This window comes from Mandrillus leucophaeus, unplaced genomic scaffold (assembly GCF_000951045.1).
Source record: "Mandrillus leucophaeus isolate KB7577 unplaced genomic scaffold, Mleu.le_1.0 Scaffold915, whole genome shotgun sequence".
Taxonomy (NCBI): Eukaryota; Metazoa; Chordata; class Mammalia; order Primates; family Cercopithecidae; genus Mandrillus; species Mandrillus leucophaeus.
The window spans coordinates 964,137-991,292 of record NW_012109975.1 but is presented as its reverse complement, the minus strand read 5'-3'; positions in this window follow the sequence as shown (position 1 = coordinate 991,292).

The window sequence follows — 27,156 nt, the reverse complement described above, 5'->3', positions numbered from 1 at the left end:
AACCATCTTTGAGGTACCTGACTTAAAGTAGGGGCAGAAAATATGAAGAGACAACAGTGAGATAATAGAGCCAGACGACTCCAATTCATGTACTAGGTGCTTAATTAAAATGTACTTATCTCTTTAATGACAACAGGATGAAGCATCTCTGATTCACCTCTTCAAGAGCTAACCATATCAATATTTTATTGGGTCTTGTTGCTTTTTGAAGACGATTCTTCCTTCACTTAAGCATTATAGTTGCGTTGAGCAAAGAGTTGAACTATATCACCTATCTCACTATTAGGTGCGTAAAATTCAATAATTACTTCACACTATGTACCACTTTACATATTTTTATTCCAAATGAAATAAATGTACCATCCTTTTAAATTAACTTACATATAAGTTTTTTAAAAAAATCAAAATGAAGAGGTATATGTATATACAATGGGATACTACTCAGCCATAAAAAGGAATGAATTGATGGTACTCATAGCAACCTGGATGGGATTGGAGACTACAGTGAAGTAACTCAGGAATGGAAAACCATACATTGTATGTTCTCATAAGTGGGAGCTAAGCTAAGAGGATGCAAAGGCATACAAGTGTCACAGTAGACTTTGGGGACTCAAGGAGAAAGGGTGGGAAGGGGGCGAGACATAAAAGACTATAAATTGAGTTCTGTGTATATTGCTTGGGTGATGGGTGCACCAAAATCTCACAAATCACCACTAAATAAATTATTCATGTAACCAAATACCACCTGTTCTCCAAAAACCTATGAAAACAAACAAAAAACATTTAGGTGCTTCAGAAAAAATGGTTTAATAAAATAAAATGAAGAGGTATAATTTTTCACAATGAAAGGAAATTAAAGGTGATATTTAGCAGAGGCTTAGGCAAGCATAGGCAATTTTCTTTTTTGGAGAGAGAGGAAAGAATATAGATTTTATTAGAAATGTTTATATTTAAGCAATTATGTGAAAAACTCATAATCAGCAGAAGATTAACATTACAAAAAATCTTCCAAATAAGAAACAAAGGGGTCAGGGGCTGGAGAATGAAGAAATCTTTATGTAAATAGGAGACAGGAAAGAAGACAAAGAAAAGCAAACAAAATAGATAATAAAAATATTTGGTTGTATATAGTTTGTTATGTTAAAAATAAAGAACTGTGAAAGAAAAGCTTATTGAATATTTTTTTTCAAGATGGAGTCAAAATTTGTATCTAATCACTTTGCTTCTCTTGAAACGGTCAGTGGATCCTTGCTGGTTCCACTTAAAATAAAGTCAGAGGTATTTTCATTTCTCTGGAGTGTACATATCCCAATCTGAACATTATTGTTTTCTGTTCTATCTTCCTCATTTCATATAAGAGATTACTCCATAGATCAATAAACAATTCATGTCATATAGGTCACTGAACAGTTGGTCCACAGTAATTGTACTGCATTCTGGCTATACCAAACTAAATTTCCTCTCATGAAAGGAAGGAAGAAATGCCTTGTTACAGTCTCTTTCATCTAAACCTCTCTTCCACCCTGGAGAAGGCCAATATGCTCAATAGATATCATTAAGGTTGATTTTTTTTCTTAAAAATTCTACTGACTTTCATTTTTGACCAATCTTCTGTTTTGCATAATTTTAAGGATACATGTAAATTAAGTGTTACAGTAAATATTACTTCAAAAAATTAGAAGATAGAAAAAAAAATCACAATTTTCATGAATCTGGCACGGGAAGGGGAGTCCTTGGGAGTAATTCAAAGATGGCTCACTAAAGCCCAAAGTGCCTAAGGACATACAACTACTTACCGATGGACGTGAAACCAGAACTCAGGTCTTACAGAATGTATCAAAATTGTTCACACCTTTTAAAGGTCTATCTGTGTAATACTAGAGTCATCAGTTGAAAAGTAGAAAGAGTGCTTTGATCAGCTAGTACTTTTGTCTGCACCTTACGTAAGCAACGTGGCTTAAAGTTACAATGCTATCTGTCTTACAAATGTCTTCTGTGAAGTCTGGTTGTCTCCTCCACACAGAAGATCCTGGGTAAAATTTATAGCTTCCCACCTCCCATTCTGGCACTAAGGATGGAGATGTATGTTCCATATCCTTAAAATTTTACATAAGAAACTCCTATGACATAAACCTAGAGCAAAATTCAGAGATTTCAATAATAGTTCATCTGCTCATTAACCTCAACCATGTGCAAAATTTCATAAACATCTACTTAACATCAGACATCCCAGATTTGTTATTTCCATTAGAATTATAAGATGGTAGAAATGAAAGATATCTTAGAAAAAATCTACTTGATTAATACATGAAGAAACAGAGGCCTAGAGAAGTGAAGTGATTACCTGAAGTGTCACTTCAAATGGTCCACACCAGGTCATCGACTATAATTCACACCTTTTCATTCCCACTCCAGAGACCTTTTACCATTTTGGAGAGTAAGGGGTATAAGATGGGAGAGCTATTCAGATTTTTGTTCTTCCACTGATCTATTTTTAGTTCTGATGTTTATAAGCTAGTCTTTCTGAAGACAAAACACTAAGCAAGAAGGCTTACGGTAAGAAAAAAAAAAAAAAAAAACATTTATTTATTCATTGAATAAGTAGCATGCACTGCTCCAAATAGTAGAGATGTAAATCCCCTCAGTTTAAATGGAACTTACATTTTGGTGGGGGTCAGGGAGGTGCTGCTAGTGAAGGTGTTGGAGACACATAGTCTAAAGAAAATAAATTGATAAGCCAAATAAGTTCACACAGCGATACATTCTAAAAAGGAAATAAAACAGAATGAAAAGGAAGAGGTGACTACTTTATATTAAAGGGCTTTCTGAGGCATTAACCCTTGCACTAGAAGCTGAATGATAACAAGGAGTCGGCCATGTGAGGCCTAGGAAAGACCATTCTAGACAGTGGTGGCAAAGGACTGGAGGCCAGAACAAGACTGGCAAAATAATCCAAGAGAGGAAAGACTAGTGGGGCTAGAGTGTGGTGACTAAAGGAGACAACGGGGAGAGATGAGGTCAGGGGTATGCAGAAGCCTTATCATTCCTATGACAGGAGGTTTGAATTTTATCCTTAGTATAAAGAAATACATTTGAAGCTTTTACACAGAGAAACTTCATTCTTCAATTGATTCTTTTATAATATCACCATGACTGCATATGTGAAGAAGAGATTACAGTGATGGCACTGTAATTTGGTCTATATTTTATGACATGTGACAGAGAGTAAAACAAACTAATCAGATAAAACAAGGCCAAAATAACTGGAACTATTCAAATGTTATGTTGTCAAACCAACTGCAGTAAGAAAATCACAAAACAAGCTGGTTGAAACCTGGAATTCTGTACATCTGGCTGATAAAAGGAGGACCTTGATATCCAGTGACACTCAGAAGAGTTTTAGAATCCAGCAACTTTGAAGATGGTCTTTAAAACTCATGGTACAAAATACATGGTCAAAATCAGTCCATTTTGCAAAAGTCACTGTAGTGAATTTTAATGAGTACATTAATGCATTATATTCTCAATCGATCTTATTTTCACATTCCCCTCTCATGACACTGATCACTTACTGTACATTTTCAGAATCTGTCCTTTAGGGAATAAAGATGCTCCATAAGCCATTTGCCTCATTCTCTGGGAAACAAAACACTTACCTGTTGAAGTGTGCTTATAAAGTATAGACCTTATCCTTATGTAGGAAAAGACTCAAATGGTAAATTGCATCATTTGTCAGTATTTGTTAGTATTTTACATATGCCACCTAGTTGATGTTAACAGAATCATATGATAGGTGCTATTTTTACCGTGTTCCAGTTAAGAAAGGAGAGGCTTAAAATATTGGACAAACTGTCCAGGTTCACACAGCCTCAAAATAGCAGAGGTGATATTTTTAACCCAGGAAAATATGACCCCAAAGACCAAGAGTTTCTGTAGCAGTCCAGAAAGAATTCTTCACGCTGTAAAATAAATTCAGGTAGGAGAGTTTAGGCTGACCTTCCAGTAGATCTTGTGGGACCTGGAGTGTATTCCAATTTTTAGACATAATCACCTTCTCCTCACCAACAGGAATATTGTCACACATTTTATAACCTGAGTTATAATTAACTGAACACGGTGGTAATCCAGGAAGTTAGGACTAATGTAGCATTATAATTGCTTAGGAAAGTATGACTAGTGTGGCATTATGAGAGCATTAAAGTCGTCTTTTATAAAACAACTTTTTAAAAGGCTGTATTTCACATAAAAATCTTCCTCCAGTCCCATTACACTTCAATGATGCAAATTGTTTTCCTTTTTGTGGTAATTTAATGCTCCCCTGAACTGACTCCCTTGATTTCAGAAGCTGGCCTCGAAACAGTCATGCTCACTGATACAGACTTGGCACAAAGAGAAATTCATTTTCTGCTTGACTTTGTAAGTGAAATTACACTCTGACAGCACTCCTTTCCACTGCCACTGAAAGGTATTAATGAAACATGGCACCAGAAATTTATTTGCAAGGTTGTCTTCTAGTTTACCCTTAGGTCTAAAAATGCCTTTTTAGATCTATGTGACAAGAGAGGAGGGCGAAGGAAGAAAACTCTTGGCATGGCTGGAAAATCACACAAGTTGTTTGGTCTCCAGATTGAAAAGAAGTCAACGTTTCACAGGGGTCTTAGTAAAAGACAGCTGTGCACAGATAAAAAATATATAGGTTTATATTTCATGATTGAGTCCCAAGCCTCTCAGGTCAGAAATCACTAGACAACTAATTATCCTTCGGAAAGGAAAATTATCTATATAATGAAACTCACTGTTCAGAGTGTAGTTTCAGAAGCAAGATGTTTAACATTGAGGTGAAGTTCCTCAGAGTATTTCTGTATTGACTGATTCCTTGTTCTTCTCTCCATGCTCAAAAAACCGAGTGATCCTAAGTGATAGAAAGGAGAGAGAGAGTATTTCCATAGCAGCCCACTCAGATGGCTCTGACCTGAGGACAATTCACTGAAGAGTCTTCCAGCATTCTGTCTACACTCTTGCCAGTTCACCATGATTTACTTTCTAGAATGATTGTCAGTCCTCCTTACTATAGACTGTGTGTGCTAAGAGTTTCTGACCCATTTATTTTTTTCTCCACGACTTAGCAGAGGACCTAACATGTAATTGACTCTATATTTTTGATGAATACATGAAAAAAGAAAAAGAACAAATCGATTGATTGATACATAAATAGATAGATGGATAAATGAAATTTGATTCTGATTCTGGGGAGACAGGCAGGGCTCTGGCATAAATCCTCAATAGACTTTTGTCCTCAGTGAATAAATCTGATGTTAGAGTCTGCATGATTAAAAGTGACATCTATTGGTCATGGGCAGTGTGATAAAGAAAGCAAGAGCCCCGAGGACTTTTTTTTTTTTTTTAACCAACTTCTCATATACTACAGTATTTTTCTCTAAGATCTAAACTTCACATGCCTTTTGTCAAAGTTAAAAAGATGAGGATATCCTAGGTAAATATCAGCATCTCTCAGTATGGAATTGGAAGAGTTTGATGGAGTTTATAAGTTTGCCCTAGTTTTCTGAAACACTTCCTGATGTGGAGAGAAATAGATAAAGATTACCAAGTTCCTCCCTTATACTTCTGTATAAACTAGCTCTGTGCTAGCTTAAAAAGACAGCCAAGCACTGGTAAATTACTGCAAGATGCCATGGGGGAAGAAACAGCAATTTTTTTTCTGTCTCAAGAGCCCAATCTTAGTTCTCACTGCCTAGAGATCATTGTTATTAATAATGTCAGGCCATGAGCTAAATGAGACTGGCATGCATTAGCATATTTAATGCTCATGACATCCCACTGAGATACAGGGCTAGTCACATTTTATACAAATTGGAATCACACAAATTTTAATTATGCAAATATGAAATAGTTTAATATAAAAATATCAACACATTCTCACTTTATTTACAAAATTTCAAATATAGTAAATATCTTCCAATTTAAAATAGTATGAAGAATTGCCTAATTTAAAAGACAAGCCTAGAGAATTTTAAATGACATTTATGCTTTGGTCATGTGAGGATGTGGTACTTTTGCAGGAAAATAAAAATTGTTACAATAAAATCTAATACTTATCGAATATTAAGCACTTCATAGATATCAGGCTATTTATTTTTCACAAAAAAAGAAGATTCCGCGAAGCAACACTCTTATCCCTCTTTTGCAGAGAAGGAAAAGGTGATGTGCAAGCTCTGAGTAGCAGACGTAGAATTTAAACTCTTGCAGCCTGGCTGCAGACCCAATCAAATCAACGCCTGGCCTTACTTTTTAGGATTAATTTTTACTTATATGCATTTTTAATTGAATAAAACCTTTAGGAATCCTTCCTTCACATCAAATATGCCTGTTTTGTAGGTACTATTCTCACTTTTGAAATTGAAGCCTTAAAGTAGTTAAGTAACTTGTCCAAGGCATCAAAGATAATAGAAGCCAAACTCATCTAACAGAGACAAAAGCAGTTATTTCTAGATAAGTTCGTAGACATGCCTGAGAGATCAATCAGAGCTTGAGTCCTCCAGTTCTGTGCCTTTGTTGACTCTCTGCTATTTGCATAATGTTAGTAAGCTTGGCCCACAAAAACCCTCATATTCAATCCCATCGTCTGTTTTCCTCCCCAGGATTCCTACTCTTCTCCTAAGGAAATTACACATGTCCCAAATGTCTAAATACACTGCCTTATTCTTCCAATTAAAGTTCAAACAAAAGAACCTCTCAGCACGTCCTCAAGTATCCCACACTCCTAACAATGTCTGCTCTGTAACTGCAACACCATCTTGTCAAACAGCAACCGGAATCAACAAATGCTTGACCCAGGTCAAATACCAGGAGAAGTGGAGGCAGTTCACCACTCACAACCCCATTACACATTCTTGTTATCAAATTCAGATAGATTCTAGTACATGTTCTGCCCAGTGGTAAATACAAGATATATTCTTTCCAGGTGGGCATCAGAATCAACAAAAACTGTTGAAACTCATGGAAGCTGAAAATTAAGGACATGTCCTTTTACTTTCTTTAAACAGAACTCCACAGCAGATAAAGCAAAGCTTTTGTGTGAGAACAAGTTGACAATGATGTGTTGTGCAGGATAACAATGAATTTTTTTCAAAGATGATGCTGAAGCATTTTGCTTTATATGCTTGCATGCAATAGACTTAGCATTGATTAACCCAGATTTGTGTGTGTGAGTGTGTGTGTGCGCCTGTGTGTGCCTAAGCACAGTACGTGTGTAACACTGGTAGGAAAGAAAAACAGTTTTCTCAAGTAAGGTGACCACAGCTTACTAACCGTAAATCTTCCTTGGCACAAAATAAATGGTTTTCCTTAGAGGAAGAAAAGATCCCCAAAATAGAAAAGTTCACAGCAATCCATAGCTCTGTGTCTTGACTGTCTTCTGAGAGGGTTTGGGCACTGAATAATCAGCAGTGTTTTTGATTTCAGGCCAACTGAAGTAGCTATTGCAATCAATTAAAAATAATAGCTATAGAAAAATATTAGTGTATAATATGTACTAACATATATTATGTGTATTATATAATAATTCATATGTAATTAAAACACAAATAAAACAGTATATATTATATGATATATTGTATAGTATATATTATATATTTATTAAATATGCTTTATGTAATAAAATATGTTACATATCAACATATAATTCTTTTTTACAATATATGTATATATTTCAAATTAAAACCACAACCTAGTTTCTTCTTTTTTATCACAGCCATTACCACCATTGTCAACATTTAACATTTTCTGGTATCTGTAAGTACTTATTTTACAACACTCTCAATTGTTTAACATAATAAACTTCTAAGTTTCATTTACAGATATAGACATAATTTAATAGAGAGGTTAAATTACCTGTCCATGATTAACCAGTGATGGATCCAAGGCTGGAACCAGCAGCCCTCCTTCTTTAACTGAATATGTCATATACCAAGGAAGTTCCTCATTCCTTCTGACTTCTTTTTTTTTAATTATACTTTAAGTTCTAATTATACATGTGCAGAACGTGCAGCTTTGTAACATAGGTATACACATGCCATGGTGGTTTGCTACACCCATCAACCCATCATCTACATTAGGTATTTCTCCTGATACTATCCCTCCACTAGCCCCCCCACCTCCTGACAGGCCCTGGTGTGTGACGTTCCCTTCCCTGTGTCTATGTGTTCACATTGTTCAACTCCCAATTATAAGTGAGAACACATGGTGTTTGGTTTTCTGTTCTTGTGTTAGTTTGCTAAGAATGATGGCTTCCAGCTTCATGCATGACCCTGCAAAGGTCATGAACTCATCCTTTTTTATGGCTGCATAGTATTTCTGCTTTTAAGAGATTATTATCTCTCTTCCTAGGCCTTCTTAAGAAAAGGATGTATATTATGAAAAGGGGCACAAGATCATTTTCTCAAAGGAGCCCAAGAAGGAAATGGAAATGAGAACAAGTCAAGTCAGACAGCAGGTATTGTGGGTGAGCAGAGTAGCACCTTCTCCCAGTTCTTCCCAGACCACCTGAGTCTGCAGGGAACGTGGGTCTTCATGGAAATATCAAGGAAAAGAGATATTTGTTAAAGGTCAAGGCTGAACAATTTTAGTTTAGTATAGAGAAGAATAGTTGCAATTATGTAATGACAAAAAGAAGATGGAGAATGAAGTTACGGAGTTCAGAGGCACCAGGGCATCTCTGCAGGTTGGGGAGTAAGGCATTGACTAGGATCTTAGGGCAGACAGATCACAGCTCCACCACTAGGACTGAATGGAAAAGCAGCCACTGAAACTCTCCAACCTTTTAGGAAGGAACTCCAGTTGGCTGGTTTTGTTCATGTGTGGAAGTGGAGTACAGTTTCTTGGTTGTCCCAAGTTAAAATAGATGGCAGGCAGCCAGAAAGTAACAAATAGCTACTACAGCATGTTTTAAAATGTACTTTCAGATGCCTGCTCATATATATTTATCACAGCACTATTCACAATAGTAAAGATTTTGAATCAACCTAAGTGTCCATCGGTAGATAAATGCTTAAAGAAAATGTGACATTTACACACAATGGAATACTATTCAGCCATAAAAAGAATGAAATCATATCTTTTGAAGCAACATAGATAGAACTGGAGGCCATTATCTTAAGAGAAACAACTCAGAAACTGAAAGCCAAATACTATATATTTACACAAATAATTTTAAGTGTAAGTGTGTACACATGGACATAGAGTGTGGAATAATAGACATTGGAGACTTTGAAGGGTGGGAGGGGGCTGAGGAATGACCAATTACTTAATGGGTAAAATGTATGTTATATAGCCCAGCTGTCACTCCTATACAACACATCCATGTAACAAAACTGCATTTGTACCTTTAATGTATACAATTTTTAATGCACTTTCACAGTATTTTAAAAGCTATTTTTTTATTTGACTCCAACAAGCAAACTTTCACTCAAAGAACAGGTAGATACTGCTATTTCTACTTTTAAGATGACAAACTAAAGATTAGGGATGCCAAGAGATATGCCTAAGGCTATGTGTGTAGAAGGCAGTAATGTCTGCATCTTAAACCCAAGTGCTCTGACCTGTGTCTTAGTTGACACCCCCCCACACACATTCATATTAATGTTGGTTGATCATGTCAAAGAAATAAAAATGGAATCAGGTCACACCGAGATCAAGTAGTACGAGTTTCTGGGGAAGAATCTATGCATTGCTATTTTTTAAAGTGTCCCAGGTAATTCTAAAGTGCAAACAGAGATGAGAACCACTTTTCTAAAAAAAAAAATAATCATTTGAATGTCAGGTGAAAAAGTAGTTATTGAAACTTGTAATAAAATGCTAAAGGTATGATTATACTTTTGCTGTGTTTTCTATTTGAATGCTGTCCTGTTCTTATATGAGCTTAGATTTATAGCTGCCAACTCTGCAAAAGATAACAATTTGAGAAGAAGCTGAGGTTGCTAGAGGCAATCCAATTTACCAGGGAAACCAGCTGAGCGGAGGAGCAACATTGAGTGAGCAACATACAGCTAGAATGCTCTCTGTAGAAGGGCATGCTCTCTTTGTTTCTTTAGGCAGAAATTGGAACATCATTCCCTTACCCCTGGTAAAAGAGCATTTCACTCTTTGCTGGAAGATGCACTCATATAACTAAGACTTTTCTGTTTTCTGCCTTTGCCATGAAGAACAGTGTAGTCCCTACAGAGAAGTAGGAGCCAGAAGTGAGAGATCATTTTTTTTACTTCTCCCTGGAGACACTTAATCCAGGAAGCATTCTTGTCCTTTTTAGCTAAGAACCAGTGGTTTCCCTGTTAACATGCAAAATAGTTAAGGTGAAAAATTCAATAATAGCCAATAGTTTATTTACAATCTTGCTCTAAATGTGTATCACCTTTATATTTGCTATTTCAGTGTTGCTACTTGCTGTTTAATAATAAATGGCTATGAATAAATGACTGAAAACAAATACTGAAGAAATCTGTAGATAATATAATGTGAATCTCAACTTTGAATACATGCTGTCATCACACACCTATGTTCTGTATAACAGAAATTATAAGTGGATAGAAGAGAAATGAAACTTTCTTGAGTGATAAACTTGTGAATCAAAGTCAAGTAAAAGCAAACGGCAATTTTATGAACTAATATCTCAAAAATGAGTTTATGAGCTTATATCAGTGTCTCATCTATATAAATATCACAGTTCAAGGGGTTTAAATGTGATGATGTCTCGTGATAACTCAAAAGGTGCCTTTTAGTTATTAACTTTTACTTTTTGGATGTGTTTTTGTCAAAGCTATTGCTCTAGCTCCGCGTACAGATAGACAGTAATGCCTTACTTTATGGCCATGACCAAATCTAAGTCAAATGTTTACAATTCAATCAATGTATTCTTTTAAACCTAATTCCTAGTTAATGTTTGGGTATCAGTTTAGTAACATCTCCTTTCAGCTGTCTTCCCCATCGCCATTGTGACTTTCAAACTCCATGTGCTCATAACATCCTGTGCTAACATTTCCATAACAATGATCATATGACATAGAAATTTCCAGTCTAGATTGCAAGTTCGTGGGTGCAGGGATTAATTTCATTCGTTCATTTTCTCAAAACATATTATTAATATTACCTACTGTGTATCAGCACTGTCCTAGGTCCTGAAGGTACAACCAAAACAAAAATCCTTGCCCCTAGGAAGTTTACATTTTGGGGAAGACAGGAGGATGTGAAATGTGTGTGTGTTATGGTAGTGGTGGACGCAAAGCTGAGTTTGGAATTTTACATGGGATATCTCGAGAAGGCCTCTGTGGGAAAGTGACATTTGAGGAAAACCTGAAGGAGGTGAGAAAATAAATGAAATAAGATTCTGGGATAACAAAGTTCAGGCAGGGGAAACAGAATAGGCTGGGATAAGAAAGTTCAGGCAGGGGAAACAGAATAGGCTAAATCTAAGTTATGAGAAAAATGTATGCCTGGCATGTTCCAGGAACAGCCAGATGGCCAGCAATTTTGGAGTGGAAGGGGAGAGCAAGAGTAGATTATGTTCATTGAGGTGCTGTGCTTAGGTACTAAGTAACTATTTTTTGAATTATTTTAAAATAATAAAATTCCCCATCTCTACTAAAAAATACAAAAAAAGTTAGCCAGGCATGGTGGCCGGCGCCTGTAGTCCCAGCTACTTGGGAGGCTGAGGCAGGAGAATGGCGTGAACCCGGGAGGTGGAGCTTGCAGGGAGCCACAGTCGCACCACTGCACTCCAGCCTGGGCGACAGAAAGAGACTCCATCTCAAATAATAATAATAACAAAGTTAATAATACATTTGACAGAATACCGTATGATTTATAAACTATTATTCTACTCAAACTAGCACACTTTCTGGAAGAAAAAAAAGATGCAGGTTTATCCTCTGTAAAATAAAGATATGTTCACAAACATTCAAATTTGGAGGAAATTTGGGGTTTTATGTACCAGATTATGTGAGAGTAGATGAACTATATTCAATGATAGGCTACAGTCATCAAATTTTAACTTCTTTCAAGGTAATTTGACTGTTAAAGTGAGTTTCACCTTTGCTGTTTTAATTTCCTTCTCATAACCCTCATCTTTTGTGCACACCATGGCTTTTGGGTAAGCACTGATAACTCTTGATTCTCCTTGTTGAGTGTTCTCACTGCTCCAAAGCACCATAATGGTGCATTCTTCTATGGATCTCTTGTTTCTGTAACTTCTTCCCCAATCATTATTAGACAATGAGTTCCTGACTACGTCATGATGGCACTAAGTAATGAGGAAAATGCCCTGTCTCAGTGTGTTGGTAACTCTGACAATTAGAAGTAGAAGAGAAAAATAAACCTCTTTACTCTGCCACCAAAGAACTATTCCATGATGATATGAAGGGGGATGAGGTACTCCTAAAGAACTGCAAATGAAAGGGGTAAAATGGAGACCCTTTTATCAGATCCATCTCTTATGTGCTCAACGGTGCTGTACTGTAGGAAAACCAGCCTGATGAATTGGGCTTTGAAACCTAATTTATAGCTTGACTTGCTAGGCAATCTTAAGTGAGTCACATTATCCTGTCTGAAGCTCAGTTTTTTAAATAAAAACTGGAATAAGAAAATCTGCATTGTTTGTCTCCTAAGGATGGTATAAGGATTAAAGGAACACTGTGCATGAAAGTATTAAGAAAATAATGAAGGATTATAAAAGAACACTGTTTGGATTTAAATGGAAAAATAATACAGAATATAAAAACAAGTTGGTGGGGAAAACAAATGTTTTTCTTAAAAGTTCTCTTTAATATTGTTTGGAAAATAAATGGTAACTATTACTCTCAGGTGACAGCAATTCTCTAGATACCAGATGCTATCAGCACTACCTCCAAAATATACCTTTCATCTGTCCGCTGTTCCCCTTTTCCAGTGCTGCATAAGCCTGCATCACAGAGTTCTGCAATAGCCTCTGAACTACTGCTTCTAAATTCAACTTTCTCCACCTGTTAATCCTTTTCCCACAGAGTATCTAAAGTGCTCTTTCAAAATTGTAAATCAGATTATCACTACCTTATATTTAAAGTCCTCAAAAGGTTTTTGATCACACTTAAATCCCAAATCGCTATCATGAACAAAGGACCCTACTCTGCCCTCAGGACTTTATCCACGACTTAGGTCTTCTTCTCTCATGATGCTTTAGCCTAATGCTTTTTGCTGTTCCTTGAACACACCAAATCTGTATCTGCTTTAGAACTTTTGCATTGCTGTTTCCTCTACCTGGAAGTCTCTTCTCCCATCTATATTTGAATGGCTCCTTGCAAAATTAATCTCCTTGGGGAGGCATCTGTTGCTGCATCATCTAATGGTGCCTTCTTTCCAGTCATCCCATCACAAGAGATCCTAGGAAATGGTGCCTTCCCTTGCTCCGTTATTCCATCTTTATTCTTAGCACTTAAAATTTGTGAAATTGTTGTATTTGTTTACATGTTATTGCCTGTGTCCCTCAGTCAAATGTGAGCTCCATGACAGGAGTGGCCTTGTTATTATAATAACTTATTTCATCATTGAGTCTTCTGTAATGAGATTTTCACCTGGAACATAGTAGGTGATCAGTGAATCTTTGCAGGAAAAAAAATGAGTTACAGAAACTTGAAGTCTCAGGAATGGTTGTTAAGTGCCATTTGTAACAGGAGAGATTTCAAATGGTTTAGATAAAATGATTATTCAGCATAAACTCGTTTCCTTGAAAGGAAGTTTAGGAATGAATTAGGAGACTGCGCTGAGGATGATGACGGCTTTGTTTTTCAAATGTGTGTAGCATGTCAGTTGGAGGCAAGCAAGAAACTTATACTTAGCTCCTTACAAGTCTATAATGTCTATTCCAATTTGTTACAAGTCATAAAAATGAACCTTGGCCAGTCATGGTGGCTCACGCCTGTAATCCCAGCACATTGAGAGACCCAGGTGGGAGGATCACCTGAGGTCAAAAATTCAAGAACAGCTTGACCAACATAGCGAAACTCCTGCTCTACTAAAAATACAAAAATTAGCCAGGTGTGGTGGCGCCGCCTGTAATCCCAGGTACTTGGGAGGCTGAGGCAGCAGAATCGCTTGAACCCGGGTGGCAGAAGTTGTGGTGAGCCAAGATCGCGCCACTGCACTCCAGTCTGGGTGACAGAGTGAGACACCATCTCAATTAAAACACAAAACAAAAACAAAAAAACAGAAAGAAATTTGACAACAAAATTGGAAGTCTGTGTCTTTAGTATAACTTCCATTTCAGAGAAAATATATAGCCACCCACCAGCTCTGTGTTGGCACAGTGAGGTTCCTACCAATTATAAAAATAGAAAAAAAAAAAATACAACTTTTTTAACAGCTCCATCAGGGGACCTTTATAGTGACATCTCTCTGGCAGCACTTGCAAAAGAATTAGGAGCTGTTTTCAATCATTCTGTGTATAACATGACATTTTCAAATAGAAAAGCAAAGGAAAAGAACAAATGCTTCATAAGTAGTTTTAGACTTCGGGGATCTAGAGAGCAGACTAGATCCACCCTTCGGTCCCTACCTATTGAATTATATACAAAAGAAAACACAAACAAACAAAAACAAAAAAGTGAAACTAAGAATATTGGTCCATAATTGGCCAGATGTCAGAATCAATTTTTACAAATCAAACAAAATGGTAGCTATAGCAATTCTACAGTGCCAAAAAGGTAGAGATAAATTTTACAGTTTAATTTTGGTGTTGTTATTCTACTGGTGCTTTAGCATTTAGACCCCATGACTTTAATTTATCCCAATTTAAATTTAAGGGATATTATACCATTCCATGTATACAATGAGAACTTTACATAGTGTAATGTTATTCCTCCATTTCTGACTTTTCAGGTATTGTTGTCAGGTATTTTACTTCTTCATATTTTTAACCTAACACTACACTGTGATAATTTTTATTTGAAGTTATTTATGTTTTAAAGCTATTTAAACAATATCTTTAAAATCTTACGTATTGACCCATGTAGTTACCATTTCATATATATTTTTTTCACATGATATAATTTGCCTTCTGTGTGAAGGACTTCTTTATTTCTTGCAATGCAGATGTGCTGACCATGAATTAGTTTAAGAGTTTGCATGTCTTAGAAAGTCTTTTGCCTTTGTTTTTGAAATATATATTTGTTGGGTGTAGAATTTTAGGTTGATACTTTTTGCGGGACTTTTGTTTGTTATTCTGTTAGTTTCAGTACTTTAAAGATACTGCTCCACTTTTTCTACATGCATTGTTTTCACCAAGAAGTCTGTTTTGCTCATATTTATCTTTGCTCTTCTGTACAACACGTCTTTTTCTTCTCTAGTTATTTTTAAGATGTTATCTTCAGCAATAACTTTGAACAATTGCATCTTGCTGCTGGTTAGTATAGCTCTTTTTTTCTGTTTCGTCTGCTTGTGGTTTATTGAGATCTTTGGAAGTATAAGTCTTTTTCATAAAATTTAAAAAATGTTGGGCATTGGTTCTTCAAATATTATTTGCTTTTCCCATTTTTATCTCTCCTTCAGGAAATCCAATTATATACAATTAAGCTGCTTCCAGTTGTCACACAGTACACTGCTATTGGGTTCTTTTTAAAAATTCTTTTATTTCTCAGTATGTTCTATTTTAACTGTTTCCATAGATATGTTTTCAAGATCATGAATATTTTTCTCTGGGATGTGTAGTCTACCATTAATCCAAGTCAGTTTATTTTTATATCAAATCTAGTAATATTTATGGCTAGCAGTTAAATGTCTTTGCAATATCTTCTGTGTCTCTACTTATTAATTTTATGTAATTTAGTTATAGTGATTGTTTGATGCCATTGTCTACTCATTCTAACATCTGTGTCACCTCTGGTTAAGTGTGAAATCAACTGATTTTATTTCTAATATTAAAGTTGATGTTATCCTGTTTTTAGATATCTGATAATTTTTTATCCAATGGCAAGGTATTTTGATTGGATATGATATTGTTGAGTACTGGATACTTTTGTACCCTCATACATATTTTTTAGTTTTCTTCTGGGACAAAGATGAATTACTTGGAAACAGTTTGAACATTTCAAGTCTTGCTTTGAAGATTGGTTACATGTAATCAATTATCACACAATATCTAGGACTAATTTTTCCCACTATGGAGGCAAGAAACTCTGAGTACTCTACCCAATATTCCAATGAATTACGAGATTTGCCAGTCTGGCTGGTACAAACAGGCACTGCTTCTGGACTTCTGTGAGCAGAACATTTAGCAATGCTAATGTTCAGGATTTCAACTAGAATTAGTCCAGAGCTAATTTTTCCTTACCATGGAAACAAGACACTTCAAAGTATTTTACCCAATACTCCAATTAAATATGAGATTTTTCCAGCCTGGTTAGTAGAAACAGACACTGTTTCTATCCCTGCATGAGCATTAAGTACTGTGGTGTCTACCCTTTAAAGTGATTATTTCACCAGCCTCAAGTAGTTTTCTCATATGCATGCAGTGATCAGTAATCTACAGAAAACTTGAGGGGTCACTCTGCAGATCTCCAGAGTCCTGTATTCTGCCCTGTAAACTCCAGCTGCTCTTACTGTCCAAATCCCCAGCTCTGTCTGCACAACAAGTAATGTCCACTGGGCTCTGCCTGGGCTCGCCATCCCAACACCACTGCCTGGAAACTCTCAAGGCACAAAGTTGGGTCAATCAGAGAGCTAATGTTGTTTCCCATATCTCTTCTCAGGGATCACTGTCCTTTGTTATATATTGTGTCCATTGTCCTGAAAGGCATTCTTTTTTATATTTTGTTCATTTTTTTATTGTGACAGTAGATTGACTTATTTCATATTTGCTAGAAAAAGAAACATTAAAGCTTTTTCATTATTGATAGCAATAGTTAAATACACATAGATTCAGCATTACCTTTTGAAAATTAAAATAAAACCCTTTGTAAAAATAAAAACACTAAAAAATCATTTGAGAAATGTAAAATTCATGTAGCAATAGACAAAATAAAAAATAAATATAAAAATATGACAGAAAGAAAACAAACATATTAGTTAACATAAACATAAATAGGCTAGGCCGGGCCCCGTGGCTCACACCTGTAATCCCAACACTTTGGGAGGCAAGGCAGGCAGATCACGGGGTCAGGAGATGGAGACCATCCTGGCTAACACGGTGAAACCCCATCTCTACTAAAAATACAAAAAATTAGCCAGGCGTGGTGGTGGGGACCTGTAGTCCCAGCTACTCAGGAGGTTGAGGCAGGAGAATGGTGTGAACCCAGGAGGCGGAGGTTGCAGTGAACCGAGATTGCACCACTGCACTCCAGCCTGGGCAACAGAATGAGACTCTGTCTCAAAAACAAAACAAAACAAAACAAAAACATAAATAGCCTAAACATTTTGTTAAAAGAAAAATTTCTTGACTACATGCTACATACACAAAAGGCAGAGCTGAAAATAAAGTGACTCTAAAAAGTAAAACTACAATATGGACACAGGTATATCAAGCAAAAATAAACCAAAGGCAAACATGTTGAGTGTAAACAGTAGTATATACAACTGTGTACATAAAATTAGTATGTGTCAGATAGATGTTTGAAAATAGATAAGTGTATGAAGTAGGAGGAAGAGGAAATGAGGAAGAAAGATACAAAGAGAATGTAAAGATATTTACTAACACATTTTCTTTTTGGCAGTAAAGATGATTTGGAAGGTAGTATTTTTTTCTTCACAATTTTCTAAAATGTATACATTTATACATTTCAAATTTCGTAAGAAGAATTGAGCAATTATTACTTTCACAATCAGAAAACTCTACTTAGGTTTTCTCCCCAGTGTTCCCTTTGTATTTTCTTCCACTCATTTAACTCTTTTTATCTCTTGAATTATCACTGTTGCCTTTAAAACCTAGCCTGCTGTTTCCACTATCTGTGTTTGGATAAATTTAAAGTGCAACAATTATAGTAGAGAAATCTTACATTCAAGAAAAAGTGCAAACCTCAAACAACCTTGGTTTAGGAAATAGAAATTTTAAAGGGGGCTTAAAAAAATATCTCGGATTGAGTTTCACTCAACTTGACTTGGGAATATTTAAGGGGAGACGAAAAACCTCATAAATCAAGAGAAATACTGTTTAAAGGCAAATGATTTTTAAATGGTTTTGATTGTAACTCCAAAGACTTTTGGAGCTCCCTAAAATTTTGTACTCAAGATAAGTGCCTCATTCGCCTCACCCTTGTCCTATCCTTCCACCGAATGCCACATAAAAATATGGTCTGCTCATTTGCAAAGGGATTATCTGGCATAAAAATGGCTCTTCTCCTGCCTACAATCAACAGAGTGGGTGGAAACAAATTAACAATCTGGCATGACCAAATAACAGGGACTCCTGCCATCCTCCATCCAGTGTCTTCCTTTTTTTTTTTTTGGGACGGAGTCTTACATGCTGGAGCAGAGTGGCAGGATCTCAGCTCACTGTGATTTCTGCCTCCCAGGTTCAAGTGATTCTCTTGGCTCAGCCTCCCAGAGTACATGAGACTACAGGCATGTGCCACCACTCCTGGCTAATTTTTATATTTTTTGGCACAGATAGGGTTTCATCATGTTGGCCAGGCTGGTCTGAAACTCCTGACTTCAAATGATTCACCCACCTCGGCCTCCCAAAGTGCTGGGATTATAGGCATGAACCACTGTGCCTGGCCTCTGTACCTTCCCTTCTATGCCACCTTCTTCAATATACGCACCGCCAAAAGCCCTTTTTAAACACTGCCAGTTAGAAAGAACCTGGCTAATGAAATGCAGCCTTTATCAGGTTTAAAGAGTCAGCTAAGAGGAAATTGCTGGAAAATTTCCTTCCATTTTGACTTGATCTTTGGCAAAATTGGGCCAATTATGAAGGATGAATAGAGAACTGCACTCTCACATTTTCATATTTCCTTTGTCTGCAAAAAAAAAAAAAAAAAAAAAGAATCTAGGCCATAATAAGGTTGACGTAAGACTGAGCTTACAGGATGCAGAAACCAGCATGCAAAAAACCATATAATTTTTGTCAGAATATATAGCACATTCCAAGTCTCCTAAGTCCCAGTTTAAATAGTGTTTTTATGGTACAATCGTCTAACCAGACAATTGTACTAATTGTCAATTGTATATATTAGCATTTATTTTAGGAGACTTGGAAACTAGTAGACATTTTCTCAACCAGGAAGGTTGAGAAAATTACCACTCAGCAAATGTATGCTTTTAGTCATATATTATTTATTTGCCATGTCCAACTAATATTAGAAGAATAAGAAAAACTGAAGACCTGTAGATACATTAATCTAGAGAAGAAAACCACATTAGGGTTCTTCTACCTAAGTGAATGTTAGACTAATCATCGCCATATTTACAGAGAGAATGTTAAAAATATCATTATTCTAAAAATATATAAAAACTCCATAGAGTCCTTGGGTACTTTAGGACTTCATAGAGTTTTCATATATTTTAAAACTGTAATAACCAATGAAATGGTAAATACACAACAGACATGCTTGCTCCTTGGGCTTGTTTATTGGGAGCTATCAGTAGGTGATGACAACAGTATCACCCACCAAGCCTGGATGCAATTACGCAGTATTGTTTTATACAACATCTGGAGCATCCACCAGCCAAAACTCTCTGAGAAGAAATCCCTTACTATCACTAATTTAGGGTGTAGATTAAAAACAAACACATTTAAAAGCTTTGCATTGAAGTATAACGATTATGTAGAAAACTATACATATCATAAGTTTACTGCTGGAAGAATTTCTGAAATTCCAGCACCCAAATTAAGAAGACCATGACTCTAGAAGCCCACTTCATGTCAGTCTGTCATCTGTGACGGGTTAGTTTGGTTAAGCTATAGCACCCCGTATTCAATCAAACACTAATTTAGACCAGCTGAGGTGGCTCACGCCTATAATCCCAGCACATCGGGAGGCCAAGACAGGCGGATCGCTTGAGCCCAGGAGTTTGAGATCAGCCTGGCCAACATGGTGAAACCCTGTCTGTACTAAAAATACAAAAATTAGCCAGGAGTGGTGGCACGTGCCTCTAGTTCCAGCTACTCTAGAGGCTGAGGTGAGACGATCGCTTGAGCCTGGGAGGTGGAGGTTGCAGTGAGCCGAGACCACACCACTGTACTCCAGTCTAGAAGACAGAGTGAGACCCTGTCTTAAAAACAAACAAAAACACTAATTTTGGTGTGGCAGTGAAGATGTTTTGTAGATGCCGTTAACATCTATAATCATTTGACTTTAAGAAAAGGAGATAATTTTCATTACATAGGTAGGCATTATCCAGATCAAAGACCTTAAAAGCAAAACTGAGATTTCTCTAATGAAGAAAAAATTTTTCCTCAAGGCTGCAGCATCAACTCCTGCTGGAGGGTTTCCAGCCTATTACCCTACCCTACAGATTTTAGAATTGCCAGCCCTCACAACTGCTAGAACAAATTCCTCCAAATTAAGTTCTTTATATATGTATGTGTGTGTGTTTGTGTGTGTGTGTGTGTGTGTGTGTGTATCTCCTCATGGTTCTGTTTTTCTGAAGAACTCTGACTGATATACAGTCACTGCTTTCCTGAGGGTAACCTTTTTTCAGATACAGATTCATTTTTATTAAACAATATTTAAAAGCATAATTAAAATGAAATTTGTTATACTTTAAAGGTAATGGTTATAACTACCATGTATTATGTATCATTATCATTGTGGCAGTTACTGCTCTAGGTCTTCACAGTCCTTATTTAAACCTCATGATTCATGCTTGCCTGTTTTTTTCCCCTAATTTTGCAGATCAGTAAATGGAAGATCAAGGAGGTTAAGAAATTTCTCCAAGGTTCCCATAGCAAGTCACTGGCTTTATTGCCTCTTTTTCTAAATCAAACAATTGTATGCAGTTTCTATAACATGAAATGAAAAATGGCTCTCATAGCCAACAAAGTAAACTGGCTCAAACTATATTAAACTACAATTTACTCAAGAGTATAAAATTTAAATGTAAGTGCAATTAATAGATTGTGCTATCCCCACAGCTATGTTAAAGTTTACCACTTAAAGATGCAGCAAGGATTTCCTTATTCATGTTATATTTCAAAAAATAGGTAAAGTAGAAGAAAAGGGGATGGGTAGAAGAAAGAAAGCTCTATCAGAGATTGATATTTGTCCTAAAGTCTTGTAATTTTCAAAGTAATAAATTGCAAAGAAGGTAACACGAGTTTTCATAAAAGTATAAAATATGAGAACTGGAAAGTAATTTGCAAATTACTTTACCCAATCTGTTCTTTATTATTCAATATGTTACTGCATTATACAAGGAAGAGAAAGGCACTAACATGCTCACTGTATGCCAGGCACTACCCTGGGAGCTTTTCCTATGTTAATCTAATTCAATACTCATATCATCCCTGACATTTTCCATAATGTACAGATGAAGAACTCAAGCCTTGGAGACTTAAATGTAATCTATCTACTAAGCTTTGCAATGCCTGCCCTTCTCACTGACCCCTTCTATGTTGTTCACACTGAGGTAGTCACAACCAAGTGGTTCATGCCCTCAACAGAGATGCTGCCACCCACCTTTCTCTTCATGTCCCATCCTTCTCCAAAGATGTCTTTGCCTCCCATATCACTGATTACATCAAATGCAAATTTCTTCCTGATCCAACTCACAAAAGTAACCTTCTTGCTACACTTTCTCTTCATCTCTAAAGAACAGGTGACCTCCCTTTTATTATCCTGGTGACCAGCATTTTCTACTCACCTCTTCAATAGATTCCAGAATTATTTCATCCCCTAAAGCCTCAGCTGCATTATTTAAAGAGACTATAATTAAATTTACCTATCTCAAATTAACCTAAATAAGGATTTTTAAAATAAGGTCATCTATGGAAAAATCTTTCTGGCCACATTAGTCAAATGGTATGCAAATGTAAGAGATTACTCTTTATTAAAACAGAATATGTTTACAACCCAGAAAAAAATCCAAACAAAACAAAAATCCTCAAAGGAATATTTCATTTCAACAGTATTATTTTCACTTTATATCATTTTATTTCAATAATGTCTGTTACATGTTTCTTTGAGAGATGTTGAAAATAGAATTAAAATCGCACCAACCATCTTATAAGTATTTTATTTCCTCCTCTTTTGAATTTTGCACATAAGGGTTCCCAATGGGTGAAAGCTAGATAATTGTTTTATGTTGGTAGAATGCTCAGCTATCCAGTATGACACCTCTGAGAAATATATTTGCCTAATAGTCATTTGAGATTATCTGTCTCTGTAGTAAAAAGAATGACATTATTTCCAAATTTGAAAGTTTTGTGCCCTATTAAGGAGAGGAGTAACTTAATTTCTCTGAAAACTCCCCTAAATGATTAGCCTCAGAAATGAATAAATGTATATGAGAGTTTGCTTGGATTAATAATTATATAACTTTTAAATTATGGGGTGTTTTTCTTTTAACAATTTGTAAGCAAAATTTATTTCACAATAGGTCTTAAATGTATTAAATTATTTAGAACATCTCCCATAGGATGCCATATTAATTAAAAGGAGAAGTAATGATATTTTAAAACCATGATTTTTAACAAATGATAGCATGATGTGATAGAAGGAACAGCAAGTTCAGTGAGCATGTGGCAAGAGAAAGAGCTTAAAGTTCTCATCTATTCCAATTTTGCTGTGCCACCTTGACAAGTCATGCCACTTCTGTGAACATCTTGACAGGAAGGTTAGACTACAGACAGTGATAAGCAATCCATCGACCCCAGGCTGCCTAGCAGATGCTTTCCAAAATGACCCATAACTCTATCTATCACAACTTGAGTAAATATTTATTGAACTCCCTTCCAGGGACTAATATATTGTTATGTAATTTAACACTACCAATTCTGAGAGAAGTCAAAATTATCCCCATTTTATAGGTGAGGCTCAGAGGTGTTAAGTCACCTTGACATTACCAGAAAGAGGAAAAAGCCAAAGATGATTTGTTTTAAGCAAAGGTTTCCTCTGTTTTATGAGATATTTCTCAAAGGAGAAAATTAAAACTTAAATGGAGGAGTGCTAAAATAATATAAAATAGATATTAATCTTAGGTCAAATGGACCCACATAGATGCTATAAGTTGGGGTTTCATGTTCTATCATAAAATATACGTGTGTGATGAATGTTCACATCCAAGATGGTATCAGCAGAGGGTCAGCTGCCAATCACATGACACCAATGTCCTATTCCATTTTGGCATTTCCCCCTCTTTTAGCAACATTCAGATAGTAGCTTGAAAAATCTGATACTAATCTAGTTATGGGAAATTTAGATACTTTAACTTGACAAGGCATTAATAAGTACTGGAAAATGTCTAGAGGGCCACAAGCAAGCTCTTTCAGAAAACTTATCAACAAGGAACTCCCTGAGCACTCATGCAGTTGCTAAAATGCTTTTCCAAAGGTAAATTTGGTGTTGGCAGAGAGGTGAGCGTTCTGAGTGATCTCTGGGTCCTTCAGTGCCACCCCTGTTATAATGGCTATTGAACTGGTTTCTATGTGGGTGGCAGAAAGTAGGAAAAGCAATAAAATCATGCTCTTGGTGTCTAGAAGGATGTCTGAGGCTACCTTATTAGTAGAAGCATCTGTCTTGGAAAAGGGGGAATACTGATTATTGATTTACTTTGCCATGTGCCACCAAGATAAGAAACATGAGTCATTTCATGGGCTATAAAGTACAAGGCTTTACTGAGTCTGAGGAAGTTTTGCTTTGCTGTGTATTTTAGGGAAGTTAGACCGACTAGATTAAATCCCACCTGCCACCTACTCATACTAAGGTGGTTTTTCACGGCCAAGGCAAAGTCAGAAACTGAACAATCTTCAGGCAGCACTTAGATAATGTGCCTCAGCTTAGGTAAGACAGTCAATGAATGGCCACTTGCCTTGAATAAGGACCAGCCACATAACTGATCTGCAAGGAGGATATAAAAGGAGAGTATATTTATGAGGAGGATTTATTTGGAAGAAGAGTTGTTCTGAATCTCACATCTGCCTCCCAGTAAGGAAGCAGGTATGGAATCTCCTAATCCTATGCCTTGTGAAGGGGCTTTAACACAACCCTGGGAGAGCTTTATATGTGTCCTTGGGATTATGGAACAGAGAGCACTAGCACCATCCCAAACCTAGGTAGTGACCAAGAGAAAACAGGAAGTAAGCTAATTGATTCTGATTATCAAGGAAGAGTCACTAGGAGGAATGGATGGATTATTATTCCATTCTAGAAGTTTGGGAGATGAGAATCCAGGCTGCTTCATTCATCCTGTCTAGTTATTTCCTTGCCTTTCATCTCTTTCTCCCCTCACCTCTTTCTCCAAGGAGATATTTACAGTATTACACTCATTTTCAGTTTCTTCTCCTAGCTCTCTTCTGAGCTCTCAGCTTCCTTTGGAGGGGTCTGCCTGACTCCATCACTTAGGAACCTACCCTCCACTCTTCACTTTCTTCTTATGTTGGACTCTTCTCCCCTTGGCCCAGGAAGAAGGAAGAAAGAGACCCACCTTGATTCCTTCATCTTTAGGAAGGCTCTCCCTCTCCTCTATCATTCTTTACCCATGGAGCTACCACTTCCCCACCACCACCAAATGCTAAGAATAACAGTCTGTTAATAAGGAGAGGAGTTCACAGCCACTTAAGAAGAAAATAATTTCCAGGGGAAAGAAGGCAGAGTACTTTCCAAAATCCTTTTGTAAAACCTCCCCCTTTGTTTTGCTATTGCCTTTTCCCTCATTCTTGGTTTTAACTATTCTACCTTCAAGTTGCTGTTTTGTGGTTAATCTGCTATTTTTTTTTTATGTTGAAAGAATGGCATCACCCCAGGAGCTAGAAATAAACATGAATTACCCAAGAAACTGACCTGCCAGGGCAAGAGGAGTCCCCCAGCAACAGAAGGTGGGGTAGTAGCCACCCTACCTCATAACAGGACAGAAGCTGCAGGGAGATAAGAAGCCTCCTGACAGGAAAGGCCCCAAGAAGTTTGACTACCAGTGGGGCCCCATAATGGGGTCACCTGAGAATCCACCCAAGCTCTGGTGAGAAGAGTCAACTTAAATCATCATGTGGGGCCAGGTTGCTCAGGGTTGACTTTGGACCTTGGCAGGTAGGTAAATACATTCTGCCACCTTTACTGCCTCTTTCTGACCCCTCTTCTCCCTGTCCAGTGGCAGGGTCAGAATCAGTAGCCACTGATACAAGGGAAGGTAAAGCTGGAAAGAGAAAAGGCCCACATGCTCCACCTCTGCCCCAGTCCTCCTGGAGGAGGGAGGGAAGATGATCTAACATTCAATCAGGTTCTTGGTTTTGATTATGGTTTGTAACAGATAATTTTCAATTGCTAATGAGATGACAATTGTGATTTAATGTGACCATCAAAATTCATTATTTCAGAGTGACTTGAGAGCTTCTAGAGTTTTTCCTAAGTTTCCATCAAGAAGCAAGGAAAGGACCATTCCCACTAAATACATTTTAAAGGGAGAGTGGGAAACAAAATAAATGCATTTTCTGATTGCTTAGCATGAATCTTTCTTGGTCAATGCACTGGCTTCCATGGTTTTCACGCCTGATTTATCCGGGTATTACCTGCTGAAACAGTTTTCCTTCTATTTTGCTCTTAGATTGGTTGGATATATAGATTGTTGATGTGGGAAGGGACTTCATTTGAAAACTATCTCTGGTTGATTCCATTATGTTTATTTTAAGAGAGTGTAAATTTGGCCCTTCATGAATACACACAGTTCTGCAGCTGGTGAATGTTATGGGAGTTTCCTCAAATGGTTCTGCCCACGCTGCTTGGCCTGCAAATGAACTCCCTCCCACCAGCCCCCTTCCCTCCTGCCATACACAATGTGTACGCATGCTTCCAGGCACAGAGAATTTTATTTACCCACATGCTCACAGCTCGGACCCCAGAAAAGCTCCCAGTTTCGCAGGCATAATTATTTATGTACTTTTCCACTCATTCTCTAGGACACTGGTAACCAGAAAATCTGCATAGACTGTGTCAAAACTAAAAATGCTGATTCACTTTTGCTCATTTCAATCATCTCTTGCCTATTTACGCTTCCATTTTCCAAATAAAAAGTCCTTATTCTCTATCAGGCATGTAAAACCCTCTGCTCTTCCTCTCTCCTCTAACATGCACATACTTTGCCCCCAGGAAGGGAGAACTCTCTTATAAGACAAGAAGAAAATGTAGTCTCAAGGTCACAAAATGGAGCCATCATTTTTAAAAATGGGTCACTCTTTGTTGCCTTGGCTCTTTTTTTGGATGAATGTGATTCCAAATAGAATAGGATGTGATCACAATCCTCTTACCTTGGAACTATTTGGTTTCTATACTTTCTCCCCTTTCCCATGAAGCTGTAAGGTAATGTAGTTGGAGAAAAACTACCAGTGGCAGATGCACATAGCTTCCTTCTGTTTGCCTTAGGCCAAAAAACAAAACAAAAGAAATACCCCAGAATATAGGCGACACAGCTTCCAGTACTGGCCTTGTGTCAAGCAGAGGCCTTTGAGTTTTGTCCATAATTAAGCTCTGATCAGCAACGTAAGACTTAGATGAAGATTTAGAGCTGCATCAGTAAAGAGTGAAAGTTTTCTATGGGTATTCTTTTTGCATGTATTCCCTAGCTGGAACAGTAGTGATCTTGGGAGGGTAGTGTTGGTCTAGCCTTCAAAGTTAGGATGTCAGCTGTGTATTTGTGCATAACGTAACATCTATATTGTCAAAGGCTTGACCCGTTTATTACCAAAACCAAATGGTAACATGTAATTAATGTCCAATGATTATTGGGGGTTATTTTGAGGAGAAGGATTAACCAACTGGGTGAGTTTCATGGCGAAAACAGAGTTAATATGTATCATACAGCTACTGCGCGGTACCAGAGTGCAAACAGATTTGAATAGAATCTCATTTAATCCTCTGATTATAATAATGTCTCATGGATGCTTTAGTACATGATGAACTAAAATGTATCAATCTTTAAGTTAGTTATTATTACTCTCATTTATCAGATAAAATGAAAAATCAGAAAGGGTAA